Below are 13,947 nucleotides of genomic sequence, written 5' to 3' on the forward strand. Positions count from 1 at the left end.
TGCAGACTAACTAAGGCTCCTGCCCTTCTTGCTGGTATTAATGGAGCCCAGGAGTTATCAGAGTCAATGGAGTCAGTGATATAAGATTTATATAAGTGAGAGGACAGTCAGGCACATATTTTCACCCAGCTCTATTCATAAGGAAATTCTGTCACTGATCTAATCCCGTGGTTTAGGGACACTGTTTTCTTATTTATTACTCATTTCTATCAACTCATCCCAGTCCATTTGTGTGTCTAATCAGCTTCTTACATCTGATCAGTTAGGTTGTAAGATCTTTTGGGTAGGGACTATCACTTACTATATCTTTGTACAGCTCCAAGTACAATGGGTCCCAATCTGGATAAGGCTTTTAAGCACTACCACAATATAAATGTATAACAATAATCTGTAATATTAGCAACATTTTAGCAAGGAATGTGTTGACCAAAGAAATTCCTGTCAGCGTTTTTTACTTTTTACCCAGTCTGATTCTGATGTGTTGTGAGTTTCAATTATCCAGACATTGCCTACCTAGAATGGCGTGAACGCATTTCATTTTTATTGGAAAATTCCATCTGGGAGCCTAGAGTCATAGCTTCACATAGCTTCATGCACTCTCAACCTTTTCTTTTCTTTTCTTGGGGTGGAGGAAGAGGGCTTGTAAGTAGTACAGCTAGTTCTGCCATGCTGCATTGATGGATTCACGCACTCTTTGAAATTCTCTCTGCTCCTCTAGAGCCTTTCATTGAAGTGACCTGCACACCCAATAAGAGCTTTTAAGACATTTTTAAAAAGAACACGTGTCCAGTAACCAGCCTGAACTAGCTGGATACCGAGTCCTGTATATTCTTTTCCAGCCGCAGCTGAGCTATGAAAACCAAAATAAGAAGTGAGGCTTCATCTCATCATGAAACCAACATGCATGAATCCTGGCTATGCTTAATACTTATTTCCCTTTCCTTAATTGTCTCTCTCTCAGTGTGTGTGTGTTATTTATGTGCATGCACTCTTATTTTCCTGCCTGGTATTTTTTTTTCTTTCCAGTGTTTTTAACCTTCCTTTTCTACTCAGAACCTTTATTCTCACTTTTGTACATCTTGTTCTTCTTGCCACAGGGCTTTTTGATTATTCTTTTCTATTTGCCTTTTTTCATATTTCTCTTTCTATCTTTGTCTTTGTATCACCTCATCATTTCATGTTTCCGACCTTTTGCTTTTTCAGAGCAATATTGTTCTTTCTTTCCCATTAATTCTCAGCCTCTTCGTGATTAGATTTCCATTATGTTATTTGTTTTGAGGGTTATTTTATTTCCCCCTCTCCTCCATTGTCTGTGTTCTCTTTTGAGTAACATTGTTCTCTCGCTTGAGGCCTGGGAGCAGTATGGAAAGGTTTCTGCTTCTCTATGTTCCTTGCTTTGTCTATTTCTGATACTATTTCACACTTACTATCCTAGAGTCATAGTCATAGAGTTAAGGGCAGAAGGGAACACCAGACCATCTTGTCTGACCTCCTGTACACGACAGGCCACAAGTACCACCCAGCACCCGTACAGTAAACCCAACAACTGAAATTAGATGAAAGCATTATAGCCCACAAATATTGTCCTTTGTTTTAACACGCAGTTGGTATATTGAGAGGACAATAACTCAGACTTAGGCAAATTCAGTCTGCCACACTAATACATTTTATAATAGGATTTAGGCCATGTTTAGATACTAGGTGTCAAGAGATACACACTCACCATTGTTTAATGCATGACCCATCTACAGAAGTACCATGATCACCAACACACTGGCACAAGTTGACCTGTTATACCTGACATCATTGTTGGCACTTTCATAAAAAGTAGAACAAAACCCCGTTCCAGATCTCTGAGACTATTAACAGTGTTTTTTTCTATTTGTAAAGTATAATAAACAAAACCACTTTTTAAACAGGTTTCAGAGTAGCAGCAGTGTTAGTCTGTATTCGCAAAAAGAAAAGGAGGACTTGTGGCACCTTAGAGACTAACAAATTTATTTGAGCATAAGCTTTCGTGGCTCTGAATGCATCCGATGAAGTGAGCTATAGCTCACGAAAGCTTATGCTCAAATAAATTTGTTAGTCTCTAAGGTGCCACTTTTTAAACGATGCTCACAGACCCATCAGCCCTACAGGTGAGCTAGATGGGCCAAGAGTTTCCAAACTAACTAGTGATGCGGGGTGTTCAACTTCAGACATCTTAAAAGGCCTGATTTTCAGAAAGAGGTGCTCAGCACTTTTGGAAAATCTGGCCTCTTTATAGTGTCTCAAAGTGGGTGCCCAAAAACTGAAGCACCCAAAGTCACTAGTTGCTTTTGGAAACCTTGGCCATAGTCCAAGCAGTGTCTCTATACTGGAGGAGCTTTAGTTAGGAAATGAAATTGGGGAAGAAAGGAGTTCTGGAAGTGTAAGTCAGGAGTAAGATCAGGAATCTGAAACATATAGACATAGAGGGAAGATATGAGCAAGAGTGCAGAACCAGTGATGTAACATGATGCTTCCAAGCTCCTCTGTCAATTCAAGATTAAGGTTTCTGGAAGAATTTCTAATTCATGCATAAAGAACAAGTGAAAGAACCAACTCATTATATTTATATCCATAGCTCATATCAGATGTCTCGTTGATTTCCAGGATTTTTATTTGGCCTTCATGTTTTGACAAACATGCCAGATGGTCTTAAGTGTTGTGTCATTATCAGACCTGAAGAAGAGCTCTGTGTGAGCTTGAAAGCTTGTCTCTCTCATCAATAGAAGTTGGTCCAATAAAAGATATTCCCTCACTCACCTTGTCTCTCTAGTGTTGTTTTCACCACAGTTTGAATCCCACAGAGTTAGAACTAACCCAGATCACTCTCAGGCCATCAATCAGCCCTTCTGTCCAGGGTTTCTTGCCATTCTATTACAATTCCATCTCTGAGCTACCTCCATTTCCTGGGAGTTCCATAGATTTCTTCTCTCTTGCTCAAACTGAATCCTGCCTAAACCTGAATGGGGCAAGTGTTCAACTGCGGGACCCTATGCTAGATATAAGGCATTATGGAGAATCAGCTGTAATATGAGATCTAAGTCTGTTTGAAGAGCAGGACAACAGGATGAACAAAAGCTCCAAGGTCATATCACCTCATCCATTTTAAGGATGGATTGGATCCAGGCTTCACCATAGTTCTTCCCACACCTGTAGGGTTCAAGGAGTCATCATCTTCTCATCCTCTGCACGAACCAGAGCCCTCTGCTGAAGGGATCATGCTCCATAAACCACAAAGAATTTCTCAAGAAATGTTTCCATCCATGGAAGGGGAAGTCTTGTCTATAGAACTGAAATAGATGCAGAGTTCTGCACTACTACATATTAGCATTGTGTCACACTATCTTGTAAATCTCTACCAGCATCCAGATAGAGGCGCAAAGCAGATATCAGTTCTCTCTAGCGATTCATGTTCTTTTCCCATTATTGCACTGTCTTCAAGTACCTTGGCTCCCCACCCCCGCCAAGCCCTCTCACATTTCCACAGACCAGAGAGGTTGGGAGCTGGAGATTATTGTGGGTTCTTCTGTGTGGGGTTATTTTTCGTCTGAGATGGCTGAAAGCTGCACAGGAATTTTGAAGTTGGGCATAGAATTTTGAAGCAGGTTTTATGATTGGTTGTTGCAAAGTTTGGTTTGCAGACCCATGGGTTCATTCAGCCCTTTGGAACATACAGTAAATAATCCCCCTGATGTAGATTTTTCCCTCACGGCTGCCTCCAGAATAATTGTTGCTGTGTGGTTTGTTTGCTTTTGTTAAAAAATACTCTTAGTAGGGGTTATTGCAGAGAACATAACATTACATGACTGCATTTATTTGAACAAAAATATACTTTATGAGCGAATGAAAAAGGGGAAAATGAGCAAGCGAAAGAAAGCATCTGAGGATAGTACATTAGTACCTTAAGTTACATCCTCACTAAAGAAGACTTCATTCGTTACACGTCAAACAGCTTTGATTCTAGATGCAACAAGCGCTATGCTATCACCGTAATCCATTACAAACTCAAGGGGCAAACCTAATGAGGACTGATGAAAGAGGGAATGAAAGATCCCAACAAGTGTTTTTGTAGACTTGTCATTCTAAAGAGCAATAGGGTAATAGTTCCGCTGGAACAAGGCTAATTAAATTTTCTATACATAGATCTTTAAAAACAACCCCCCTTAAAAACTGGAAAACAGAGAGAGAGAGATTTCCGTTTTCCATTTTGAATAAGTCACATTTCTGTTCATTGCTTGGAAACTTCTGAACATGAGTTAACAGTTCTAGAATTCATTACATGATCTTTTCTGTTTAGGGAATAAAATAACACATGTATGTTCCCATGAAAAATCCTCTTTGTTAAAAACTAGTTAAGCTTGCACGCAAACCTTAAATGAAGAAATGTCCACTTAAGGGATCTTTGTGTAACATACCTTAAACCCCACGTATCCCGTCTGCAACTTTCACTGACAGATTAAGCTCTACTATATACGAATCCCATACATCTCCAGCAGGCCCAGGAGTACCCTACACTTAGGATCACACTATAACACAAAGGAAACAAAGGGTAGGAATAAATGGTCAGTTTCATAATGGAAACAAGTAAATAGCACCGTTCCATCAAGGATCTGTACTGGGACCTGTGCTGTTCAACATATTCATAAATGATCTGGAAAAGGGGGTAAACAGTGAGGTAGCAAAGTCTGCAGACAATACAAAATTACTCAAGATGGTTAAGTCCAAAGCTGATTTTGAAGAGTTACAAAGGTATCTCACAAAAATGGCAGATGACATTCAATGTTGCAAAGTAAGGCACATTGGAAAACATAATCTCAACTATATATACAAAATGATGGGGTCTAAATTAGCTGTTACCACTCAAGAAAGAGATCTTGGAGTCATTGTGGGTAGTGCTCTGAAAACTTCTACTCAATGTGCAGCAGCAGTCAAAAAAGCTAACAGACTGTTAGGGACCATTAGGAAAGGGATAGATAATAAGGCGGAAAATAGCATAATACCCTTATGTCAATCCATGGTATGCCCACACCTTGAATACAGAGTGCACTTCTGGTCATCCCATCTCAAAAAATATATATATTAGAATGGGAAAAGTATAGAAAAAGGCCACAAAAATGATTAGCTAGATTGCGCCAGATCACCTTGATGTCTTTCTTTGAGGAAATGCAGTAGACCTAATCTACCTGGATTTTAGTAAGGTATTTTCTACAGTTCCACATGGGAAATTATTAGTTAAATTGGAGGAGATGGGGATTAATATGACAATTGAAGGATAAGGAAATAGGTAAAGTGGAGACTACAACGGGTCACACTGAAAGGTGAACTGCCAGGCTGAAGAGAGGTTATTAGTAGTAGTCCTCAGCGATCGGTCCTGGAACCAATCTTATTTAACATTTTCATTAATGACCATGGCACAAAAAATTGGAGGTGTGCTAATAAAATTTGCAGATGACACAAAGTTGGGAGGTATTGCCAATATGGAGGAGGATCAGAATATTGTACAAGAAGAATTGGATGACCTTGAAAACTGCAATAATAGAAGTGGGATGAAATTTAATAGTGCAAAGTGCAAGCTCATGCACTTAGGGACTAACAACTAGAATTTTTGCTGTAAGTTGAAAGTGATAGAGGAGGAGAAAGATCTGGGTGTATTGGTTGATCATAGGATTACTATGAGCCACCAATGTGATGTGGCCATAAAAAAGGCTAATGCAATTCTAGGATGCATCAGGTGAGGTATTTCCAGTAGAGATAGGGAAGCATTATTACCATTATACAAGGTACCAGTGAGATCTTATCTGGAATGCTATGTGCAGTTCTGATCTCCCATGTTTAAGAAAGATGAATTCAATCTGGAACAGGTGCAGAGAAGGGCTACTAGGATGATCAGAGGAATGGGAAGCCTACCTTATGAGAGAAGACTTAAGGAGCTTGGCTAGTTTAGCCTAACCAAATGAAGATTGAGGGGAGATATGATGGCTTTCTATAAATACGCTGGAGGGATAAAGACCAAGGGGGAGGGGAGGGAGAAAGAAGAGTTAGGTAAGTTGAGGGCCAATGATGGCACTAGAACAAATGGATATAAATGGGCCATCAACAAGTTTAGGCTTGAAATTTGATTAATATTTCTAACCATCAGAGGAGTGAAGTTCTGGAGCAGCCTCCTGAGGGAAGCAGTGGGGACAAAAAACCTAACTGATTTCAAGTCTGAGTGTGGTAACTTTATGGAGGGGATGGTATGATGAGATTGTCTACAATGGCATGTGGCCCATCCACAACTGCTGTTAGCAAATATCTCCAAGCCAGAGATGGGACACCAGATGGGGAGAGCTCTGAGTTACTACAGAAACTTCTTTCCACATGTCTGGCTCATAGGTCTTGATGACATGCTCAGGGTCTAACTGATTGCCATAGCTGGGGTTGGGAAGGCATTTTCTGCCAGATAAGATTGGCAGAGACCCTGGGGGCTTTTGCCTTCCTCTGTAGTGTGGGACATGGGTCACTTGCTGGTTTGAACTAGAGGAAATGGTGGATTCTCAGTAACTTGAAGTCTTTAAATCATGATTTGAGGATGTCAGTAACTCAGCCAGAGGTTGGGGTCTATGACAGGAGTGGGTGGGTGAGGTTCTGTGGCCTGTGATGTGCAGTAGGTAAGTCTAGATGATCACGGTGGTCCCTTCAGCCCTTAAAGTCTATGAGGAGAATATAACAGCTTCCATATGAGGAGAGATTAAAAAAGTGGGACTCTTCAGCTTAGAAAAGAGACGACTATGGGGGATATGGTAGAGGTCTATGAAATCATGACTAGGATGGAGAAAGTGAATAGGGAAGGGTTATTTATCCCTTCACATAGCATAAGAACCAGGGGTCACCCAGTGAAATCAGACTCATCAGTATTCATGCACTAGTGAATTGTGTGATGTGTTTTTTCCCCCATGGGGAAGTATGTTTGTTCATATGAGTGACCTGAGCCCAAGACAGTCCTTACTGCAGGGTGATGGTGAAGTATGCAGGCAGGAAGAACGAATATAAACCTAGTTAGACTCCTGGAGGCCAGATGATCCAAATAAAGTGACGTCTCAAGAGAGGCACGTATTTTGCATGTAAGAGAGGAAATTGGAGTCAAGCACCAAGGCTGTAATAAAATGGAGATAGCAGTGATTGCTCTGAGTAATCAGATTCAGTTTGCATCACTGATAATGGTTTGGCTCTATGGGGGTTTGCACTGTGGTGCCTGGCTCTGGGGTTCTGAATCACTCCTTGTCGTACATACTATTTCAATACATTTCCTGCTGTGTGATTTTTCCACTTGCAAATCACAGTAATTTTGTTTTGATGGAATTGACCATTGCAGCAGTGTTTTGTATGTGATCTTTCTCTACCAGATGTGCCCACGGCCGCCCTGCTCTCTACTGTTTTTGTGTATTTTAATGAGGAAAGGTTGGACGGCAGCAAGACAAAGGGTATTTGCTAAAAGGGGGGGTGTAATTTCCCCTGCTGTTATTTACAGGGCTTATCATTAGCAAGGCAACAGCTGCTTACAATCACTGCAAAGCAATGTAGGAGATGCCAGGGCTTTTCCTTCTTCTGAGAATAAGCAATTAGATGTTATGGTACTGTGCATGGTATAAATTGCTTAGACAGGGATGGATGTGCGCATGCAGCCTGGAGGTATGTTCAGTCTTGGTGCTCTGCCATGCTCTCCAGAAGTACATGGTGTGTCCCTGGCTGGGTCAACCCCAACGTTTCTCTGAACATCAGTCCCAGTTGGTCTAGTGCCGGTGCAGTTCCACAGATGGCAGATATGGTAGAAAGGCTCATGTAGAGTGGGTGCAGGTGTTTGTAACCATGCTCATGGTAAGTCTAGACAACAAGTTGGCATCAATGCCAGTGATTAGTCTACATAGTTTTTCTACCTTTGCTAGCAATGGCGTAGGTTACTGGAAGAATTTCATCCAAACTTCAGTTTAGACACGGCACTGTGTGTGTGAGTGCATGTGGGGGGGGGGGTTGGAGTTTCAATAATTTCTTAAAGTTACAGCTTTATGAACATTGGGTCACTGTTCTCATCTCCCCTTCTTCAACCGCAGAAAAACAGAGCAAAAGAAAGCTAAAAAAAAAAAAGTCCCAATTTAAAACTTGCTAGAAGTCTGCAAACTTCTACACATGGCAAAAATAAAATGTTAAGACTGTTTTGTAAAACATCCACCTCTTAAATAAATTACCAGATAGGAGTCCAAGGAAATAGAACAGATTGAATTTAAGAGCACTATACATTTGTAATTGTAGACACCACTCAGGGGAAAGCTTTTAGAAGAGAAATTAAGTGCATTTTCCTCTTTTTTGCCTTCAATGTCCACTCCTGATGGCACGAGTTAATCAAAACATGGCACTGTTTTGTAAAATGATGACATGAGTAACCAAGGAAGGAGAACTTTGCTTTCTTTATTATTTAATGTTGGAGAGGCAGTTCTTGTTGATTTCTGCCCTGTGGTATCACCCTTCAAGATACATTTAATACACTTGTCAGAATCTGAGCCAAGTGCAAGCAGAAAAGATTAAGCAGTGGATAACTGGAAATAGACACAAAAAAGGGAGCACGCAGAAAGAAAGTCAGATGCATGGAGATTGGATAAGGTTGGCACACGACACCTTCAAGTAACTTTGTTGTTTTTACAGGACAGTAGCTTTTCCCTCAAAGGTATAATTACCAGGATAGCTGCCTGGCTGGCTTTTTGTGAATGTCCTGGGTGTGTCGTATGTAAGGCATGGGAGGTCATTGTCCCACTTTACTTGGTACTGGTGAGACCTCAGCTGGAGGACTGTGTCCAGTTCTGTGAAGTTTTGGAAACGTGGACAAACCGCAGAGAGTTCAGAGAAAAGCAACAAAAATTATAAAGGGTTTAGAAAACCTGACCTCTGAGGAAAGGTTAAAAACTGGGCCTGGCTAGTCTTGAGTCTTGACCTGAAAACAGGTTTCTAATGTGCTAAGGGCTGTTAGAAATAAGATGAGGATCAATTGTTCTCCATGTCCACTGAAGGTAGGACAAGAAGTTAAGGGCTTAATCTTCAGCAAGGGAAATTTAGGTTAGATATTAGGGAAAACTTTCTAACAATAAGGGGCATTAAGCTCTGGGACAGGCTTCCAAGGGGGATGGTGGCATCCCCATTATTGGCGATTTTTAAGAACAGAGTTGGACAAACTCCTGTCAGGGATGGTCTAGGTTTACCTGGTCCTGCCTCAGAGCAGGGGGCTGGGTTTGATGACTTCTCAAGATGCCCAACCAGCCCTACATTTCTATGATTCCTCTTTTTCCTTTTCATAACAGTGAGTGCAAGCTGAGTGGAACCTGAGTTTCCTTTTCAATTACTTTAAAGAAACTGAAAGACACTTCAGTGGATTCTTTTGAAGCAGGTAGCAATAATCCCGAGTCTCAGTCAAAGGGGATGTCTCAAAAATTTCCAGGATCATGTTTGCACCAGTTAACATGATAACCATCATCATCTTATTTCATATTAATACTGCAGTAGCAGATGGGGCTGGTGGGGCCTGTTTAAAAAAGGAAGAAGAGGTGGAGAGAAATGAGAGATGAGTGAAAGGTTAATGAAAAGGCATGACCGCTAAGAAGAGGGATCTAAACCCTCCACCTTCAGGATATAAGCCAACCACTCACTAATGGGGGTTAGGAAAAAGCTCTCCTTGTGAGCCTGTTATTTCATAACAGCCGACCGCAGGGTTTCTTGCATCTTCCTTAGAAACATCCAGTGCTGGCCGCTATCAGGACACTGGATGAGATGGCTCATAGTTGCCCTGCAGTTACTATGGTCCTAAGTGGTAAAGATTTTTTTTTTCATCTTCAGTCTGTGTCTACTGTTTGGGTGCGATACTGAGGTCTCTTTGTGCAGCTAGAACAGCACAAAAGGGACTTTAAGCCAGCCTAAAGAGGCTGCTGAGGGTTACTGAGCATGGAGGAATCCTTACATTGTGTGTATTATACAGCATAGCCAGCTTTATGCCACCTGATTTCCTGCCCTTTGGGATAGGGGGCACAGATGTGTAGGGAGACAGTGTGCTAAGGATGGGGCAGATGGAGTCCCACCCCTCCATTGCTGCATTTTTCCCTAGCGTATAGGGGATCGTGGAGGGGGAAAGATGTAAAAAAATTCTAATTCTGAAGCACAGAGGGTCCACAGGCAACTCTGTCCTACAAAGGGTCTTTGTACCATGCAGCCCACCCCACTGACACACACCACCCCAGCGCAGTGCTTAACTGGTGCAGGGAGCTTTGCCCTGGCCTCCCAAACCATGGGTAAATTTAAGAACATAAGAATGGCCATACTGGGTCAGACCAAAGGTCCATCCAGCCCAGTATCCTGTCTACCAACAGTGGCCTATGCCAGAGGGAGTGAACCTAACAGGTAATGATCTAGTGATCTCTCTCCTGCCATCCATCTCCACTCTCTGACAAACAGAGGCTAGGGACACCATTCCTTACCCATCCTGGCCATTAATGTACTTAACCTCCATTAATTTATCCAGTTCTCTTTTAAATCCTGTTATAGTCCTAGCCTTCCCAATCTCCTCAGGCAAGGAGTTCCACAGGTTGACCGTGCGCTGAGTGAAGAAGAACTTCCTTTTGTTTGTTTTAAACCTGCTACCCATTAATTTCATTTAGTGGCCCCTAGTTCTTATCTTATGGGAACAAGTAAATAACTTTTCCTTATTCACTTTCTCCACCCCACTCATGATTGTATAGACCTCTATCATATCGCCCTTAGTCTCCACTTTTCCAAGCTGAAAAGTCCTAGCCTCTTTAATCTTTCCTCATATGGGACCCGTTCCAAACCCCTAATCATTTTAGTTGCCCTTTTCTAATGCCAGTATATCTTTTTTGAGATGAGGGGACCACATCTGTATGCAGTATTCAAGATGTGGGCGTACCATGGATTTATATAAGGGCAATAAGATATTATCCGACTTATTCTCTATCCCTTTTTTAATGATTCCTAACATCCCATTTGCTTTTTTGACTGCCGCTGCACACTGCATGGACGTCTTCAGAGAACTATCCATGATGACTCCAAGATCTTTCTCCTGATTAGTTGTAGATAAATTATTTATGAATAGGTTGAATAGGATTGGTCCTAGGACTGACCCTTGGGGAACACCACTAGTTACCCCTCTCTGTTCCTGAAAATTTACCATTTATTCCTGTCTTTTATCTAGTTCTCAATCCATGAAAGGATCTTCCCTCTTATCCCATGACAGCTTAATTTATGTAAGAGCCTTTGGTGAGGGACCTTGTCAAAGGCTTTCTGGAAATCTAAGCACACTATGTCCACTGGATCCCCCTTGTCCACATGTTTGTTGACCCCCTCAAAGAACTCTATTAGATTGGTAAGTCAAAATCTCCCTTTACAAAAACCATGTTGACTTTTGCGCAACAATTTATGTTCTTCTATGTGTCTGACAATTTTATTCTTGACTATTGTTTCAACTAATTTGCCCGGTACTGACGTTAGACTTACCGGTCTGTAATTGCCAGGATCACCTCTAGAGCCCTTCTTAAATATTGGTGTTACATTAGCTGTCTTCCAGTCATTGGGTACTGTAGCTGATTTAAAGGACAGTTACAAACCATAGTTAATAATTCCGCAATTTCACATTTGAGTTCTTTCAGAACTCTTGGGTGAATGCCATCTGGTCCTGGTGATTTGTTACTGTTAAGTTTCTCAATTAATTCCCAAACCTCCTCTAGTGACACTTCAATCTGTAACAATTCCTCAGATTTGTCACCTACAGAAGATGGCTCACGTTTGGGAATCTCCCTAACATCCTCAGCCGTGAAGACTGAAGCAAAGAATTCATTTAGTTTCTCCGCGATGACTTTATCGTCTTTAAGTACTCCTTTTGTATCTCGATCGTCCAGGGGCCCCCCTGGTTGTTTAGCAGGTTTCCTGCTTCTGATGTGCTTAAAAAACATTTTGTTATTACCTTTTGAGTTTTTGCCTAGCTGTTCTTCAAACTCCTTCTTGGCTTTTCTTATTATGTTTTTACATTTAATTTGGCAGCGTTTATGCGCCTTTCTGTTTACCTCGCTAGGATTTTACTTTACTTTACTTTGTCTATTTCTGTTTATTCCTATAAGAAAATGTACAGTCCAGTGAAGTAACACTAAGTTGAGGATAAAGTGAATCCTTAAACAATTTACTGTATGAAACTGCCTTAATTTCTGGAGATTTCTGCCTTTTAAGCTAGCACATTTGTTGACTAAGATTTCATTTTACTTTTAAGATTTTTGGTTTTACTGTAACCATGTTATAGCTTGACCAGGTTGCTATACACTAGTGTAGCTACTTGATCGTCACTTCTTGCATTTTTCTAGATTTTAGCAGATTACCAAATTCAGTTCTAAAATGGGAAAGCAATGAAAGATTATCTTTAATGGCAGACAAGAACTGAATAGCAATGAGGGATGTTGGCCATTTGTTAATGTGCTTTCACAAATAATGTATTGTGCATGTCTTATATTTTAAGAGTATGTATAGTTTAAAAGTCACATTGCACTGTTAGGAGGCCCAGTGACCAAATGTACTAGACCATCACCTCTGAACCTTTATTGAGATCTGGCCTTAATCAAACAAGTTTCATCAGCCTACTGGATAGCCATGCTACAAAATCACAGCACAAACTATAATACAGAAAGATTGGCAGTGTTGGTTCAACAAAGGCGAAAGACCAGACTAGCTGGTCTGGACTGAAGTGCATTGGTTAGGGTTGTGTGAAGAGGCTTGCACAAACCTTTCTACTTCATATTGCTGGTCAGTCTTTAACCAGTCGTCAGTGTCTCACTTTTATAAGCACGATCATTCACCCAAAAACTAAAACAAAAACCATCTAATCTTATTCCTTGATCATCAAGTCCTTGAGAGTGTCACGCTGCAAATTCTTCATTGAATTGTGAATTTCACCCATATTCTTTTTTGGTGGGTCACATCAAAATGGCAGCTTTCGGTGTTTTTTAAATGTACAATCCAGAAAACATTCTTCATCTGCTCATAAGGATCTGATAACATTCTTTATCAGAAGCCAGGTCACATACTGGATCACAACAGCTTATCAGTTTCCACATAGCTTTTTTCTACTCCCGGGTTCCAAACCAATTAAACTTACTGCATTACAGAAGGATAATTGTAACTGCTATGTTTATTGTTCGTTTGTTTGTTTGTTTTGAAGCAATGCCTGTGTTATGCTAATTCAGTACGGAATTGGACATTAATTAAGAGACAATTGATCTCATGTGGTACTGTCATGCACTCAGGAAGGTGTATTCTGTGGCACATGTAAACACATCTGCAGGAGGCTTGTTACTGTGGAGAAATCAAGAGGTGGTATGAATTGACAGGGATAAACTGTGAACTGGTTAGAGCCATCCAAGAGAAGTCAGACCAGCAAGTACCAAAAATCTCCTCAAAAAAGAAACAGGCCAAATTGCTTCTGACAAGACAGGATCAGCATCCAAACTAGGCTCCTAGAAACGAAATGTTGTCTCTCAAAATGCTAGTGCCCCAAAATACCTAATATTAATAACAAGGACGAATACAATCCTTCGCTGGTACCAAGCGAAACAATTTCATAACTTAACAAAAATGCAAGCATGAAAAAGCAAGGCTGACTAATTCTAGCTGTTGAACTACAACAGCAGATCTCTACCGAGAGAAAATCAGTCTATTTGCTATTGCTCGTTGCCATAAAAAGCAGATTATTAAAATCAATAGTGACTTAGAAATCTGTCCCTGGAAAAAACAACAACTTTTCTCTGTAGCTTCCAGCTGGAGGTAGCTTTAGCATAACTTTGTAAAAGCTTTTAGACTGAGCTTGCAATGCCTGGTCTCTCATACTGTGACAAGAACAAGCAT

General features: G+C 40.8%; 1 long non-coding RNA gene across 1 annotated transcript in view; it reads right to left on the bottom strand.

Moving 5' to 3' along the window:
• LOC141991872 (uncharacterized) overlaps window positions 1-13,947 on the bottom strand; it is a 51,103-nt gene that overhangs the window by 9,522 nt on the left and 27,634 nt on the right. The gene's annotated exons all lie outside the window — the stretch shown is intronic.

Source organism: Natator depressus, chromosome 8 (genome assembly GCF_965152275.1).
Source record: "Natator depressus isolate rNatDep1 chromosome 8, rNatDep2.hap1, whole genome shotgun sequence".
NCBI classification, from domain to species: domain Eukaryota; kingdom Metazoa; phylum Chordata; order Testudines; family Cheloniidae; genus Natator; species Natator depressus.